The 18,618-nt window shown below is 35.4% G+C and overlaps 1 pseudogene; it reads left to right on the forward strand.

The window, feature by feature from the left end:
- LOC101576231 overlaps positions 1 to 18,618 on the forward strand; it is a 152,245-nt pseudogene that overhangs the window by 9,568 nt on the left and 124,059 nt on the right.

The raw sequence follows: 18,618 nt of genomic DNA on the forward strand, positions 1-18,618 counted from the left end.
CTTCAAGTTTTTCTTTCTTTATAGTTGAGTAGTACTCCATTGTATAAAAATACCACATCTTTTCATCTGTTCACTGAGTGATGGGCATTTTGTTTGTTTCCAAGATTTGGTTATAACAAATTGTGCTGTTATAAACATGGGTGCACATATATCAGTATTATACAATGTTTTTAGTTCTTTAGGGAAAATGCCCAGAAGTGGAACATGAATGGGATTTTCAGTCTTCATCTCTTGAGGAGTCTCCACACTGATTCCATTGTGCTTACACCAGTCTATATTCCCACCAGCAGTAAAAAAGGGTTCTTTTTCTTCATAGCCTCTCCAGCATTGCTTAATTTTTGTTTAAATTTTTGTTGTATATAATGTTTGCATTCTTTATATGCAATTGGTGCATGTAAATAACACATCCCAATTTTCCCTCTCTAATTCTTTACTTCTCCCTTCCTCCCTCAAATTCTTAATTCTTTTCCTCTTTGAGAAAGACCTATTGCTGTCCTTTCTATCTGTTTTTCATTTTCTTCTATATTTTACCTTGGGTTTTGCATATAATGGAAGTCATGTGTTATTTATGTTGTGTGTTTGTCTGCTTCACTTAACAGTATGGTTTTTAGGCCAGGAATATATCAGACTGAAATTTTTATTTCACTTTAGGTAACAATGAATCGTATATACCAATAGCTTTCTGCCAGGATGGCATTCTTTATTTTCTTTAAGAAGGTTTTAATGGGCCAGGGAAATGGATCATTGGAATAAGCATTTGCCTGGCAAATTCAAGGGCCTGAGTTCAATCCTTGGTTCTGCCAAAAAAAAGTTTTTAAAATCATTTATTTATCTGATACAGTGACTTACTGTTGATGGATGTTGGGTGCTTCCACTTGCCGGGCAGGTGCCCAGACCTCCAAACTATCTACCCAGCTCCCAAGGGATATTTTTCTTTCTTCATTGAAGGCTTTCAAAAGCATTCCATGTGTGTTAAATTGTCAGCATGTTTTTCTCCCTAATATGTGTAAATCACCCCCAAAAGAAGAATATCATTTTCCTAAATTTTACATGCATAGCACTTAATAATGTTCCTAGCTAGCACCAGGCCAAGTGTGAAATGTGGCTCCCTAAGTTATTTGAAATTCTCTGCATATCACTGTGTTACTTGGATGCTGGTGATGGAACCACAGCATAGGATATCTGCCCTGCTGGATTTTACTTGTTTTGATCCTATTTATTTCTATTCTTCTTTTTTTTCTTTTGCAATGGGAATGCTTACCCTGTAACAGTGTGTCTTAGGAGTCTGAAAGCTGAGCTTAATTTTACAGAGGAGGTCAGTTAAGAGTTTGAGTTGAGTCTCAGACAGGAATTTGGACTTCAACGGTTTTTAAATTTAATTTTATTGAGAAAAAAATAGCTATGAGACAGTTTCAAAACCAATTAGTAAGACGCTTTCATAATTTAATACATTTCATATTTTTGTATTCTTGTTGGTTATTCATAGTACAAGAGGCAGACATGATATCCTGTCCAAACCCTATAACTACAAAATTTCTTCTCATAATTATGAGAAATTAGCTGTATATCTATCATAAATATTTTGCATATACAGATAAAAATGGTCCTTCATTTGTATCACCTTTTATGGATTAGTTCTGTCAGAAATAGGTATTACATTTCCATTTAAATACTGTAAGTGCTTGAATTCAGCAAAATAAACCAATATAGTCCACCAGTGCATAATAGTAGTGGGTTATCTGTAGGACTGGCATTGTCAGAGTATTTTGCTTGAGCTTTGTACAGTTCAGCATATTAGTATGGCTTTACTTTTTATACCATGGCTTTACTTTTTATACCTCCTTTTAAAAATAATATTATTGAGAAATAAATAACAGAGACAGTTTCAAAATAGATTCAATAATTAAGACATTGTATATTGTTGTCTTCTTAGTGGTCATTTGTTGTACAAGACGTAGACATGATATCCTGTCCTCAAATACCATTAGCACAAATCTTTCTATTCATTGCATTAAGGGAAAGTGGCTGTATATTTATCTATTTTGTATATACAAATCTAAAAAAAATAAGGGGAAACAAATGAAGGACCATTTTGTATCTGGATATACCTCATTTTTATACTTTTTGCTGGATCTTTAAGAGCAAAATAAAGCAGGACCTATACAATAAGAAATGCAACTTTTTTTTTGGCAGAACTGGGGGTTGAACTCAGTCCCTTGCGCTTGCCAGGGAAGCGCTTATTCCACTGAGCCATATCCCCGGCTCTAGAAATGTAACTTTTGTACCTGACAAAGTTAATCAAATCCCCTCAGGATTTACTCTGAAACCCTGTACCACAGTTCATAGATTCTTTGTCAGTGTCAGCCATGTGGATGAGTCACGGCCATTTCTTGACCAATTTGCTCTCTGTGAAAGCCTGAGAGAATATTTTCTCTCCAAGTGCCTCTTCTTAGGCACACTACATCATCGATCACTTTCCTCTTTGACTCTATAATATCCTAGATCAGGAAATTTGGGACACAACTGAGTAACAGGATGTTATAATACAGGTTTGCCTAGGCCCTGAGCCCTCGCTGACCTTAATAGGCTAGGGCCAAAATGTTGGCTGTCCTTGCAACCCTTATTTTTTCTCTAGTGTGCAAACTTAAGTTGTTACCCCTCCAGAAGAGAATCTGAGGCCTTGAGCCCACTCAGAACAAGTACAGAAGACACTAGCACAGAAGAAATTTACAATCACGCAACTAAAATATCTAGCATCTGAAATAAAAAAACAGCTGCAGAAAGGTATAGAGGAAATAAGATCAGATTTGTAAATTTGAATAATGCTGGTATTGGAGTGAGGAAATTAGTGCATTTTCAACTGTGTGCAGAACAGTTACATCTTTTTAGATGGGAATGTAACTTTGTTATAATATCTATTTGTAATTTAATACAGTTTAAGGAGATATGCACAAGTTTCAAGTTGACAAGTGGTAGTCTTACATTAGATAATTTTGATTAGATTGAGAAATCTGAAGAAATTATTAGTGAAATGTACTTCTTGATATTTCTGGGTCATTGAATATGACCAGAGGGACTATATTAAGTCCCTGACCTTTTTCCTCCTTGGTACTTTTTGTAACTCTGTGCTTCCTGCATTCCTTAAGTTGAGCAGCCTTCTCTTGCCATGCCACATGGTATGAAGGTTCTGCTTTGGAGCCACCTTACAGTGGACTTAAACATCTGATACTGTGAAGTAAAAGAAATCTTTTCTCATTAAAATTCTGAATGGCAGATGTTTTGACCCAGAAGAGAAAAAACGCAGTAAAATAAAACTAAAGATGGATGTAAGAATCCAGGTTTTAATTTAGGACACCTGTGTGTGAGACAAATAAGTGTACATCTAAAACGAAATGTGAAGTCACCATTTTCAGACAGTAGATTAATAGTTGTGTTGTTAATTTGTGGTTTTCTTTGAAAAGAAAACCTTTCTAAACATGTTCAGAAAGGAAATCTCTGGCGAACTTGTTTGCTAGGGTTGGGCCATGCTTAATTGTAAGCAGTAGCCTAACATATGCAACACTGTGAGTTCCAAGCTCACAGCAAACTTCTTCAGTATAAATGTTGTTACATAAAATTCCTGTAACCAGCTGGTTCTATAGGACTATGAGAACATACTGGAAATTGCTTTTTAAGAAGTCATCTGCACAAGCTAATAATTTCTCAAACTATGCTACCTGTACTATAAAATCATATAACTCAGTTGTGTCCCAAATTTTCTAAGCAAGGGGACTATGGGGCCAAAGATGAAAGTGATCAATGATGTAGAGGGTGCTTAAGGAGAGTCACATGGCTAGAAAACACTCTCTTAGGCTTTCACAGAGAGCAAATTGGTCAAGCAGTGACTCTTCCACATGGCTGATTCTGACATCTGATCTACAAACTGTGGTACAGGGTTCCAGAATAAATCCTGAGGGTATTTTGACTAAATTTGTCACGTTGAAAAGTTACATTTCTTGTTATATAGGTCTTATTTTATATTATTCTTAACTATCCTACAGAAAAGTATGAAAACTGAGTATAAAAAGTAAAACCATATTAATATGCTGAGATGTAAAAGGAGCAAGTCAACATCTTCTGACATTGACAGTCTTACAGAAAACTCACTACTATGAAGGGCTACTGAACTATATTGGAATATTTTGCTGAATTCACACATCTACAATATTTAAATTACAATGGAATACACTTCTCTGCCAAAACTAAAGAAACAAAGGGGATACAAATGAAGGATCATTTTGTATCTGTATATTCAAAATAGGATAAATATACAGCTACATTCTCTTAATTCAGTGAATAGAAACATTTGTTTTAAAAGTAAGTGTGACTGGGGCTCAGAATTCTCCTGGAGTAACAGGTCTAACAGCAGACAGCAGGGAGAACTGTGTTCAAAGAGAAATATTCAATGGTGATCAATGTTTATTACTCTTTCAGGACAGAAAAAGGAGTGTTGAAAGATTTTTAAAGGCATTGTTAGATATTGCTATTTAATTAGTAGTTTTTCCATAATTTTATTGAGAAACAAATAGCAATGAGACAGTTTCAAACCAAATTGGTAGGACAGTTTCAATAATTAACACATTGCATAAATTCTTCCTAGTGGTTAATTGCTGTGCAAGATGCAGATATGATATCCTATTTACAAACAACATTAGAACAAATCCCTCTATTCATTAAGAGAACGTAACTATATATCAATCCTAACCACTTTGAATACACAGATACAAAATGATCATTCATCTGTATCCCCTTTTTTTGTTAAGATCTGTTTTTTGAATATCATAGGTGTATAAATTCAGCAAAATATTCCAAAAGAGTCCAGTAGTCCATAATAGTATTGAGTCTTCCATTTGACTGGCAATGTCAGAAATTGTTGACCTGAGTCCCGTACAGCTCAACATAACAGCATGGCTTTACTTCTTATACTTCGTTTTTATACTTTTCTGCTGGATGGTTAAGACTAAGGTAGAACAGGACCTATACAACAAGAGTTGTAGCTTTTGAGTCTGATATGGTCAGTGAAATCCCCTCAGGATTTATCCTGAGATCCTGTACCTCAGATTGTAGATCCTTTGTCAGTTTCAGCCATGTGGATAAGTCACAGTCATTGCTTGGCCAATGTGCTCTCTGTGAAAGTCTGAGAGAATGTTTTCTCTCCACCAGGTCTGACTGTGTAGTTTAGGCTGGCCTCAAACTAAAGAGGATTCTCCTGCCTCTGTCTCTTGCAATTGCAGGTGTCAACCAGCACACCTAACCATATATTTCTTAAGAATAATGTGTAAGAATGGATGTAAAATTCTGTTAAATATGTCAGTGCAGATCAGCAAACAATGTTAGTAACTCCCAGAAATCAACTCAACATCCCACTCACATGCAGTGTTCTCCTTTTCTGTACAGGAAACCATTTTACAATCTGCTAACCAGAAATATTTTGTTCAGATTTGATGTTTATGTAAAATGATTCAACAGATTTTCCTTTTGTTTCTAATTTCATTGAATGAATTCATATGTGGAATTCACCTGTTTTGGAATTTACCTATGCTCTTGTTTGCTGCAGAACTTAATTCTTGTTGGATATTCAAGAGAATGAGCACATATACATGTACTTACCCTGTCGACTGATGGCAGAGATTTGAGTTTCCTGTATATTGTAACTATTACAAAATATAATGATATAAATTGCCAATGCCTTGACTTTTGCTTAACACACTAATTTGCATTTTTAATCACTAAGCTTTTATTTTCATTTTTCTAATTTTTTTATTTTTGGCAAAGTCAAACTATTTTCTTTTACTTATTTTCTGAGACATTCTTTTAACTGTGTAATCCAAACCAGCTTTGACCTCACTTAGTAGCATACATTAGGATTTAACTTGCAATTATTCTGTTTTATCCTCCTGAGGGCTAAGGTTGCTAATGCGCACTATGATATGTTACTCAAATTCTTAATTTCAATTTAAACACAATTTATGAATTGTTACCTATACATTGATTGTTCTTTCATTGCATTCAAGAAAACTGCCCAAAATGACATTCTCAAAAGCTGTCCTAATCACAAAGGTAGTTATTAATTTTCTTTTTATGCAGTCTTTCCGGGAATTTTATTGGGCATTATGTATTGGTTTGAGGAAAAGTTGTGTATCACTTTTTTCCTCCAATTGACTCAGAATCCTTTCCTATAAAGTTCTTCTCCCTTCAGCAAGGCCACCTGTGTCATAAACTGTGCTGCATTGTGTCTGAATTTGTCTTTATTGTCTGTTCTGTGTCACTCTGTCATCTGTTGATCCTTGAACTTGTATCATGCTCCTTTACTTGCCATAACATTTGAGAAACTTCAGTGAAATTGAAGTGGCTACTTTAATTGTGTTGCTTTTCTTACTAAGAATGATGATTTTCACTGATTTTATGTATTTCTGCATAAAATTTAGCATCATCTTATCATAGTTAACACCAAAAAAGAAAGTAGTATTTTGATTGAGATTAAATGTGTCTTATATATGAATTTGGATATTATTTATAGGTTAGGTTTTTAATTACTATCAGGGCTTTTAGACAATTTTTGTTAAGTATTTGTTTATTTTTGAGACAAAGTCTCACTATATATAGTTCAACCTGGCCTTGGACTTAGCAATATATCCTAGGCTGGCCTTAAACTCACTGTAGTCCTAATGTCACAGCCTCCTGAATCCTAGAATTACAATATGGGCCTTCATGGGTGGCAATTTTATGTTTTTGGTGTTAGCATTATTTGTACACTAATTTTCTGGCAATAAAAATTCTCTTTGATATGTTTTCAAATTTATTTTTCATGGATTTCTCTTGATTAATTAAATTGTGATCTATAAAATGTTACAGTAATTTTATAATCATTTCAAAATCACATTTTCCCACATTTTCCAATATTAATTTGTTGTATTTTCTACCTCTTTCTGCAAATAATAAAATATTTCTGAATGAATAGTAAAAAAAGAGATGGCTGATGTGATCTTACAACAGAAAGGTCTGGCATAGTCAGAAGCAGAAATTTTCATACAAAAAATGAGGTCTGAAGACAGGAAATCATTGCTCCTATATCACAGATACCATCCCAGATGCCAGCGCTAGACTGTCATTGGTGCAACTAAGATTTTGCTCTCTCACCCTCTCTGCAGAAAATCAGACCCAGCTGCAGCCCCAGAGCAATGACTTTTTCTCTGATCCAGCAGGCTTTGCAACCTCTAACAACTTGACTACAAACTCCACAGGTGAGGACATCCCCAGGACAGAGCCTGCTCCTTCCCATGTCAGCACCACTGACCTGACTCTATCTCTCCTCAGACAGCAGACAACTGTGCCTCATGGATGGGGGCGGTCGCTGTGCTGGGAGAGTGGAGATCCTTCACCAGGGCTCCTGGGGCACCATCTGTGATGACAGCTGGGACCTGAGTGATGCTCACGTCGTATGCAGACAGCTGGGCTGTGGAGTGGCCCTCAATGCCACGGTGTCTGCTCACTTTGGGCTGGGATCAGGAGACATCTGGTTGGATGAGGTGAACTGCACAGGAGAGGAGTCCCATGTGTGGAAGTGCCCTTCCCAGGGCTGGGAAAATCACAACTGCTGGCATGATGAAGATGCCGGTGTTATTTGTACAGGTATGGTCAATAAATTATCCACTGGCAAGGAAAAACAAAGGATTCCAGGGACTTCTGATTCCTGGTTACTAGGAGGTGGATGTTCTTTTGTTTTGTTTTTAAGCTCTTATTTTTAAAATTAATTTTAATGAGAAAGGAATAGCAATGAGACAGTTTTGAAACAAGTTAGCTGAACAGTTACATTGATTAATACATTGCATATATTTTTCTTCATAGTATTCAGAGTATAAGATGCAGACATGATATCTTGTCTTAGTGGTATTAGTACAAATCTTTCTTCTCATTGAGCTAAGAGAAAGTAGCTGTATATCTATCTTATTTTGCATATACATATATCTATATATTTCACTATAAAAAGGTCTTTCATTTATATCCCCCTTTCTTATTTTAATATTTTAAAGAAGTTTAATTATTCTGTGCAATTAATTTGAAAGTTTTATACATAAGAAAAAGTACCAGAACACATTAACTAAGAGGTGGTTATTAAGTGTGATCTATCAAGTGTCTCCATATTGAAGTTTGGGGTATTTTTCCTAAATAAGGGTGGTCCTCTCGAGGGCAGTAAGGAACATGTTTGTTGGTGTCACCAAGCATCTTCAGTGAGACCACATCAATCTGGAACTCCAACTTCATCACGTCTAATGGTGCTATAATACAAAGACCCAATGCAATATTAAAGTTTCAACCTGCACCATATTATGGCATTGTCAACACATTCATAATGATGAGCAGCAATGCAGTATCTGTAAACCACTTACAACTCTGATGAGTGTAATCTCTATTTTCAAGGACAAGGAAAGTCTGAGCAGTGTAGATCTCCCTTGCCCAGCCACACTTGTCCTTTTTATGTGCACTGAGCTTGCCAGTCAATGTTCTGGAAGATTAAGGAGACAACATTTCCAAAGTGTGTAACCCTCAGGATCCAGAGCTGTATTATGAGAGATGTTCCACATCCCAGGTTGTCTTGCCCTGGTCTGGCATTCCATATGTCATCAGTTGTGTTACTGGACCTAATAACCCAGGTATCTCTGAATTCATATCAGTTGGGAATCCAGGTCCCTTGTAATTTCTGGCATTCAGCTAGTCTTTGTGGGTAGGTGGATTTTTGTTGGGGATTTGAAAAAGGGATCTAAAAAGAAGGGTTAGGAGGTGGAGTAGGGCAAAGATTCAGGAGTTACAGGCTAGGGGTGTAGCAGGAACAGGAGCATGGCAGTAAGTGAGCAGTTTGGATGGAACAGAGGAAGAACAGGATTGGGAGACCTTTAAAGCAGTACAGTGGGAAGATATGGCATTAGGGAGAAGAGGGAATCTAGTGGGGCAGGAAACAGAAAGAGGTGGCTTATGGTAGACAGTACACTGAGGATTGAAAACTAAGAAGACTGGGGAGAAAGTTGGGTAGGAGGATGAGGTGAAAGGATAGGAGTAAGAGGCTTAGGTCTAGGTGGAGGAATGCTAGGTAACTTTTGTATTTTCTCAGGAGGCTCTCCTACTTAATGACTTTACCTCAATAGTGAAATGAGTGAGCTTCTGCAAGTACTGTTCTGGAACTTATCGATAGCACACATCAACACTTGCAGCATCCTATGGCTGGATGCCCATTGTAATGTATGTGCACTGCAGCTAGGTGCAGTCAAAAGCCTCACCCTTTAGCAAGATGGTTCCAGTGTCCAAGTTTTTGAGTAATGATGGTAAATAGCAAAGAACAGACATGAGACTGTGCTGTTATTCTCTGTTCTTGGTAAGGCTGGTTCTCAGTAGGCAAACGTTGATCAAGGGGGTGTTATATTCATTTATTTTTAATGTATCAAACCCACTATTTATATATCAAACATTTATGGCAACAACTGGCACTTTTACATTGTTATGTCTTGGATTTTATAATTTTATTTTACAGAGTAAAAACAACTAGCAAAAACAAAGACAAAAACAGATTAATAAGTGACAATACAAGTGGTACAGAATTTCAAATCAAGAATAAAAAGTTTATCATTGGTTGTATTTTCAACATCAAATCTGTTGTTCAGTTTAGTAAATATAAGAATACATAATTGGTAAAATAATTAAATACTAGCTTACTTTAATTAAACCTTAATGTTTTATTTTTCTTTGTTACTTTATATTTTTAAATTTAAAGAGAGCATGCTAATTGATAAGACATTAGTAATGCTACACATTTAGAAGAACAAGATGAGAAGTATACAACCGTGATTTTTCTATTGCACTTTGCTGTCTTCAATGTACTTGTTCAGATTATAGATAATAGCACACAGTTAGACAAACTGAAAATTTTACCATTAACTTCTACTTTCAAAAAGCTGATGGAAATATGAACCACAATCATCTCATTCTGCATATATATTTGCATGTTTTCCACCCTTGCTTGTTTTCCTATCTTTTCCCTTTCCCTCATCTTTTTTTGTTTATTCCTTATGCTCAGTTTCCTTCTATTTTACTACATCTATTATTTCTTTCATACTTTGATTCTCTTTCAGGTTTTTACATTGAAAACACAGTATGATATTTGTGAGGCAAGGGTATCTGGAAGTAATTCTCACCAAACTAGCACCTGCAGTAACTAGTTTCAACTTAAATTCCATGACGTTTTCCTTGGCCAAAAATTCATTAGGTCAGTTTCCAGTTCGAAGCATTCAACAAATGGTAACAAGGCAGAGCCACCAGAAATGTACACCTGATTTCTATGACAAATATGGTAATGTTATGTGAGTTGGTGGAGCCACATTGTGTATTGCTGCATGGACCTATAGAGCAACACAAATTGGAATAGAATGGGACCTTTCCCCTGTTGACAGAGTCATCCTCAAGGAATGGAGAAATCAGTAATCATGCCAGCTGATATGATACAGCTAAATTATTTTTAAATGAAATCATAATTGATGTGAAGTAAAAGTGCTGTGTATCCATTAAAATATGGCCTATTGAGGAAATAAAGTACAATTGAAACCTTCAAAAATATTTACACATGAGTTTAATTTACTTATAAGTATTGTCTTTAGATGCATCCATTTACCTATAACAGCCTGAAATATGTCTTTATAGCTAAGTAATACTCCATTGTATAGAACTATCACAATTTTTATTTATTTCTCAGGACATGAGTATTTGGGTTGTTTCAAAGACTTGTCTATGACAAATTGTGCTGCTATAAACATGGTTGCACATATATCACTGAGGTATGATGTTTTCAGTTCTTTTGGAAAAATACTAAGGGGAGCAACTGGGTTAAATGGGACTTACAATCGTAGTTTCTCAAGGAGTCTCCACAATGACTTCCATAGTGGTTGTATCAGTTTACAATCCCAACTAAAATAGAGAAATGTTTCTTTTTCTCCGCAACCTCTTCAGCATTTGTTGTTAGTTGCTTTCTTCATGAAAGCCATTCTTTCTGGAGTGAGATGGCTTTTCAGTGTTTTAATTCGCATCTCTCCAATGAACAGTGCTGTAGAAAAAATTTTATGTATTTATTTTCCACTAGTATTTCTTCCTGTGAAAAATGTGTATTCATCTCAGATGCCTATTTCTGAATTGGATCTCTGAATTTTGGAAGTCTGATATTTTTTCTTCTTTACATATTTTAGATAGAATTCTTTTGTCTGAGTGATTAAAATTTTTTTCCCAGTTTGTGGGTTGTCTTTTCACCTGTTTATGATTTCTTTTGACATGCAGAAACTTTTCAATAGGACGTGATACCAGTTTTTGATTCTTTAAAGTATTTCCAGTGCAATTTGGTTTTTGTTCGTAAACTTCTCTACCTACCCCTATGTCTTCAAGATTTCCGCATACATTCTCTTCTAGTAGATTTAGTGTTTATGTTTAATGTTTAGATCTTTAATCCATTTTTACTTTAGTTTGGTGTGCAGCGGTAGACCTGCATCAAGGTTAGTTTCTGTCATGTGGAGATCCACTTTTTCCAGCAGCATTTGTAGTAGAGGCTTTCTTTTGTTTAGCGAACATGTTTGGTCCCTTTGTCAAAGATATTGTGGCCTCTGTAGTTGAGTTTCCATCTTCTAATCTGTTCCATTGTTCTTCAGCTCTGTTTTATTTTCCCATTACCATGCTGTTTTTTTTTTTTTTTTTTTTTTTTTTTTAATCACAGTATCTTTGTAGTATAATTTCAAGTCTGGGATTGAAATGGCTCCTGTTTTACCTTTGTTGGCCAGGACTGTCCTTCCTATTCTAACTCTTAAGATTTCAAATAAATTTTAGGAATGTTTTCCCTATATCTGTGAGGTATGTTGATGGTATTTTGGTAAGGAATGCATTAAATCTGTATAACTATTTTGCACATATGGGCATTTTCACAATGTTGATTCTTCCTATGCAGGAGCAAGGAATATCATTCCATTTTCTGAAATCCTTTTCAATCTTCTTAAGAATACTGTAATTTTAATTGTATGAATTATTTACTTCCTTTGTTGGATTAATACCTAATTATTTCATTTTAGGGGGATGCTACTGTGAAGGGAATTGTATCTTTAATTTCTTTCTCAGTGAGTTTGTTATCTGTGTAGACCAATGCTGTTGTCCTGTGAATGACAACTTAATATCCTGCTATGATATTGAATTTTTTTATTAATTGTAGGAGCTTCTTAGTGAAATTTTTGGGATTTTCCACATACAGTATCATGTCATCTGCAAATAATGATAGTTTAACTTCTTCCCTGCTTACTCTTATTCCTTTTATTTCTATTTTGTACAATGGCTGTAGCTAATGTTTCCAGAGATATATTGAATAGGAGTGGTCATAGTGGGTATCCTTGTCTTCTACCTAATTTTAGAGTAAAAGCTTTCAGTCTTACTTTTAGCAATATATTGGTTATTGGTTTGTTATAGATGGCTTTTATTAGACTGAAGTGCAGGATATCTATTTAAATTTTCTCTACAGCTTTGATCATGAATGAGAGTTGCATTTTTTCTGTATCTATTGAGATAACTATGTGGTTTTTGTTTTTGCCTCTGTTGATGTACTGTTTTACATGTATAGATTTGTGAATTTTGAACCACACTTGCAAACCTGGGATGAATGTTATCGGATTGTGGTGTATAATTTTCCTAATGATTTGTTGCATTATATTTATTAGTATTTTATTAAAAAGTTTTACATCTATAAAAGTAACTATTGATGATCTTCTGAATTCAAAAAGGATCTGTAGTAATTTCTCCTTTTTCATTACTTACTGCTTGAATTTAAGTTTATTCTTTCCTATTTTGGAGGAGGTTGGCTAGAAGTTTATCAATTTTATTTAATTTTTCAAAGAATCAGCTTTTGGATTCAATAATTTCTTGTATTGTTTTCTTTGTCTCAATTGCATTAATTTCTGCTCTAACATTTATGATTTCCTCCCTCTTGAGGGTTTGTGCTTGGTTTGCTCCTCTTTTTCTAGAAGCTTGAGGTACAGTATTAATGTGTTTATTTGTTCTCACTCTATTTTCCTAATATCTGATTTCACCACTCTAAATTTCCCTCTAAAAATTGCTTTCGGTGCATCCTATAAGTTCCAATGTTGTTCTTGAATTTTCATTGAATTGTAGATATTGTTTAATTTCTTGTTTAATTTCATCGGTAACCCATTGGCTGCTGAGGCGTGTGTTATTTAGATTTCATATGTTTATGGGGTTTTTGTGGTTTCATTCTTAATTTCCAGTTTCATTGCACTTTGGTCAGATAATATGTATGGAATAATTTCTGTTTTCTTGCATTTGCTTAAGCATGACTTATGGACTAGTATGTGGTCTGTCTTAGAGAAGATCCCATGTGTAACTGAAAAGAATGTGTATTAAGCTGTGTTTAGGTGGAGCACTCTGTATATGTCCACTGAGTCCATTTATTTAAAGGTTTGGTTCAGTTCTATTACTTCTTTCCTAATTTTTTGTCTGCTTTACCTATCTTTTTGAGATAAGGGAGTGTTAAGTTCCCCTGGTAAGATTGTGATATTGGTTATTAGATTTTTCTTGTCCTATAAAATTTGTCTTATACATTTGGGTGCTCCTATATTTGGTGTATACATATTTACGACTATTATGTCTTCCTCTTTAATTTTTGACTAGCCAATATACAGTGACCTTCTTTACCTTATTTGATCATTCTTGATTTGAAATTCAGATTGTCTGTGAAAATAATGGCTCTTCCTGATTTTTTCTGAGTTCCTGGAGCTTGTAGTATTGTTTTCCATCCTTTCGTTCTCAGCCCATGAATTTCTTTCTGGATTAAATGTGTTTTTTGTATACAACATATTATTGAATTTTGTTTCTTGAATCATTCTGTCAATCTATGTCCTTTAGTTCATGAGTTGAGTCCATTTATATTGACTCTTATAATTGATATATATTAGCTTCTGTTTGTCATGTTATCTTCCTGCTGTTCATTCGCTACTTTTTCTGTGTTTACTTGCTTAGTGATTTGTTTCTGTTGTTGTTCTTGGTGTTGTTGTTTTTTTTATCTCTTTCTAGAATGTCTTTTAGTACTCTTTGTAGGGTTGGTTTAGTTGTCAATAATTTCTTTAGTTGTTCTTTGTGATGGGAGTAATTTACTTCTCCATTAAATTTGAAAGAGAGTTTTGCAGGGTATACCAATCTGGAGGGAATTCATTTCCTTGTAGGACTTGAAATACTTTGCTCTGTGTTTTTCTTGGCTTGATGGCTTGTGTTGAAAAATCTGCTTTTATTCTAATTGGTTTTCCATTAAATGTGATCTTTTTCTTTTCCTTGGAAGCTTTTAGTGTGTTGTTCTTTGGCTGAATTTCTGGGACTTTGATTATTATATGTCTGGCTGTAGATTTATTTGGCTTAACATTATTTAAAGGGTTTTTTTTCTTTTCTTTTTTTTTTGTCTTACTGGGGATTGAACACAGGACCTTGTGTTTGCTAGGCAGGTGCTTATTCTACTGAGGTATCTCCCCAGCCCTTGGAGTTCTTTATGACTCTGTTATCTCAATGTTAGATTATTTCTTCATGTTAGGAAAGTTCCTGCTATTATGTGTGCCCATATTCTTTTTATGTCATTAGTGTTGACTCCTTCTTTCTCACTGATGCCTATTAGTCTTGTGTTGTTCATCTTAACATCATCTTACAGTTGTTGTATTATTATTTCCTGGATTTTTAAAGAGGTTTCTCCTTTCCTGGTTGCTAGCTGAAACTATGTTTTAAAGGGTCTGAAAGATTATCTTCACTTTGAGAAATTAAAATAGTTTACCAAATGTCTTAGTTATTATTTTCTCATTGCTAGGACAAAGCAGAAATTCAAAATAAAGGCAGAAATGGTTTATTTGGCTCACAGTTATTGGAGGTTTCATTGTTTAAAATAGCCTGAATTACATAGCAAGACCTTGGAACCTTGTTTGCTCTAGAGAGAGGATCAGTGTGCTGTCTTCTCCAAACATCTCTTCCTGAGGCAGCCTCAACCACAGACACTGCTGCCTCACTTTATAGGGTCTGGAGGAGAGACTGAGGTGCCACTGCGTCTAGAACGACCCTCTCTACACCTCTGAGGGGCCCCTGGCCTGGGGGTGGGACTCACACTGTACTTTGATGGTTCACACCTCTCTGGCCCTGTCCCTTGAGCTCCATCCTGATCCTCTGGCCCTGCTCCTTGAGCATCAAGCCTCGCAATGCTCTTGGAGCTGCATCTACCCCATGACTTACACGAGGTTTTAGAGGAACAACTAGAAAAAAATAACACCAAATATTAATGAATTTTTAATTTCTGGTATTGAATCTGCTTCATGAAATCTATTTATTTCCTATATTGCTCACTTAAGGTTTTAATCATTTTTCTATTCTCTATTTTTATCAGTATCTTTAAAAATGCTTAGTCCTTTTACTATGGTTATCATTTCTTTCTTTTTTAATATGGAAGTTTATTTCTAATCTTAGAACTTGTATACCATTCTTCAGTTGTTTCTTAATTCAGTTGTGATTATTTCAGAAAGTTTAGGTGTATGACTACCTTTTTCATCTATGTTAGTGTCTCATGGATTTGTTGTTCTGGGTAGGCTTGGGTCCTGAGATTGCATTTTACTCCTTCATTTTGTAATTTTCTATTTCAGAGAGAACTCTTTATTTGTATTTTTTCATACTTTTGTGAAAGTTTAGTAGGTAGCGACATCACTGCAATCAAATGTCTCTGTAATGAGTCTGTTCTTTAGCTATCTTTTCTGTACCAGAGATTCTTGTTTTGTTGTGTCCCACGATTTTGTCTTCTCTATTGATTATGGGATATTGATTTCTGTTTGGCACTGACTTGCATCCTTCAGTATAAGTCTTTCGTGAGTTTGTTACCCAAGCAGCTCACAATATTATTACCAGGGGAGAATACTTGGTTAAAGCAGATACAGTATTGCAGTGGTACAATTAGTAGTATTAATAGCAGGAAGTGCAATTTAGAAATTGACAAATGTTGGTAACAAATCATTTTGTATTTTAGACCATAGGAGCAAACATTATAACTATATAGAAAAACAGATGGTAAATTGGGAAATTGTACAAAAATTAGTTCCCTTGAATTCTGTCTGGCACTTCCTCTACAGGTACCTGAAATTTTCCAAGAAGACTCATTCACCTAAGTAATTGCCTGATGCCTTTGTGCCACAAGGATTTTCCTGTAGGTCTGGGCCTCATTCTGGACCCCAATGGGCCTAGCAGTTTGTCTTAGCCCACCAGGCTTAGCCACAGGTCTCAGCCTCTCTGGGAATTGAGTCACTGATTTGCACCTGCTGGATTAAACTCTGCCTGCTGGGTCAACTCTGTCTGCAGGGCCGATCTCTTTCTGCAAGTACCAAACTCCACCTGTTTATGGATGTTCTTTAGAGAACTCAGAGATGGATGTTCTAAAGAACATCTGTCCACAGACTCTGACTGCTTAAAGAAGCTAAGGATGATGGAACTTATTTTATTTATACTTATAATGTGAAATAATTTTCTTTCCTTTTCTAGTGGTCTTATTTGAACTTTCAATGATCTTTTGAGGTCTTATATTAATCTGTAAGTGATCATCAAACTGGTAATACATTGGTTATACTGTATTTTAGAAATGGTTCAATTAGAAACAAATCTGCTCACTTTTTCTTTTCTCATTTACTCATAATTGAAATCATTTGCAAATATTCACCACTGCCCATTTGCACTAGTAAGGCTGTCACAGAAAATACGACACTTTCTTAGTTACATTTTCCTCTGTGAGTTTCTATGTACATCGTGTGAGACACTGTTTCATACTATGTTTGCAGTTGTATGGGCCAGATGATAGAATGCAACAAATTTCATGATTTATATTAAGTTGAAGACTATTATAAATTGAGATATAAGTACAGATCTTAGGTGAGGACTAATGAACTGTTGATGAAATAACTGGATCACGTATTATCTTTCCATAAATACTCCAATAGATTTTCTCAATACTTTTCTTTCATTGCAGACTCACATTTTGAAGAGATACTTATCCATGTGCTACAAGATCAGTATTGGATATAATAAATTTCAGAGTTCTCTTAATATGTACATATTATTGAAAGAGATGATGTAGATGTTATATACAATATTTCAGTGCTTTCAGAGAGGTGTGCTTGTGGATGAGAATGAAAATGAAAACAGAGAAAGAGACAGAAGCAGGAAAAAGATTTTAGTCTGACTATCCCTATCAAGGACATACCACAATAACTTTGAATCTCCATTCCATAATGTTTCCACAACGTTTTGGTATCAGGGATTGAATACAGGATCTTGTGCTTGCCAGACAGATACTTAAGCCACTGGGCCATCTTCCTAGCCCTGTTTCCATCACTCCTTAGCAGCACAATGGAATGAGCAGACAACCTGTAGCACTTTAGATTTGTAGGACATTCCAAACCTACATTAATAGTCATAGAAACCACCTCAGGATTGAAAAGATGAATGAAAATCCAAGAATAAAAGGCTATTTTTTTCAAGAAAGGAGCTTCAATATTTTTGGACTTGAGTGACCAAGTATACCAAATATGATGGCGATATCTCAAGCAAAACATACCCTTAGCCCCGCAAAAATTAGTAGAAGACTAGAATAAAAGATAAAGATATAGATAAATTCAGAGATGAAAGGGCCAGCCAAATAGCTCAGTGGCTTAAAGTGACAGTAAGCAGATGCAGAGGCTGGGGGTTCAATCCCTGGGCCTGCTGTGCTGGCCCTGTCCCGGGGGAGCACTGAGATGGCAATTGTGACAGGTGTGGTGAGGTGTGCCTGTAATCCCTGCTCTTGGGAGGCTATAAACAGGCAGATTACTACAAATCTGTTCTAGCAGTAAGACCCTGAACAAACTGTAGACCCTTTCCTAAAATACACACACACAAAAAAGAAAAAGAAATCAGAGGTGAGACTTAGACAAGAGACTCTGCATTCATTAGAGTCTCAGCTACATGCTCAGCCACAGCAGAAGAATAGAGCCCACCTGATCCACAGGGGAAGAAATCAAGGTCTTATGTAATTGAATCATGGTGAACATCATCATGGTCCCCTTCATTTTCTTAATCTATAGAACATTGAGTAGTATAAGTCTAACCATGAGAAAACAAAAGGGAATATTGCCCTTGTGAAACTCCTTACCCAAACCAGAGATGTGAAAAATGGAGAATCTTCTTGTAAGTCTTGCATCATAAAATTTTTCAGTAATTGTGCTGCCTCTCTTGCATATCAGCTATGTTTTGAAAATGCAGGCTATCTGAAAAAAGTGTAGAAATAATTGCAGAGAAATCTGAGAAATGATAGACATTGAACTGTGAGACAGAAGAAAGGAAATGTGCAGTCACGTGGGGTATGCAGGTGACATTTGGAAGCAGTTAACAAAAACCTATAGTTATGGTCCTTTTTTTGTTTTACTTTTTTAATTAAATTTATTGAAAAACAAATATCAATGAAATAGTTTCAAAACAGGACAATAGGAATGTTTCACTAATTAATAC

Source organism: Octodon degus, unplaced genomic scaffold (assembly GCF_000260255.1).
Source record: "Octodon degus isolate 3935 unplaced genomic scaffold, OctDeg1.0 scaffold00483, whole genome shotgun sequence".
NCBI classification, from domain to species: Eukaryota; Metazoa; Chordata; class Mammalia; order Rodentia; family Octodontidae; genus Octodon; species Octodon degus.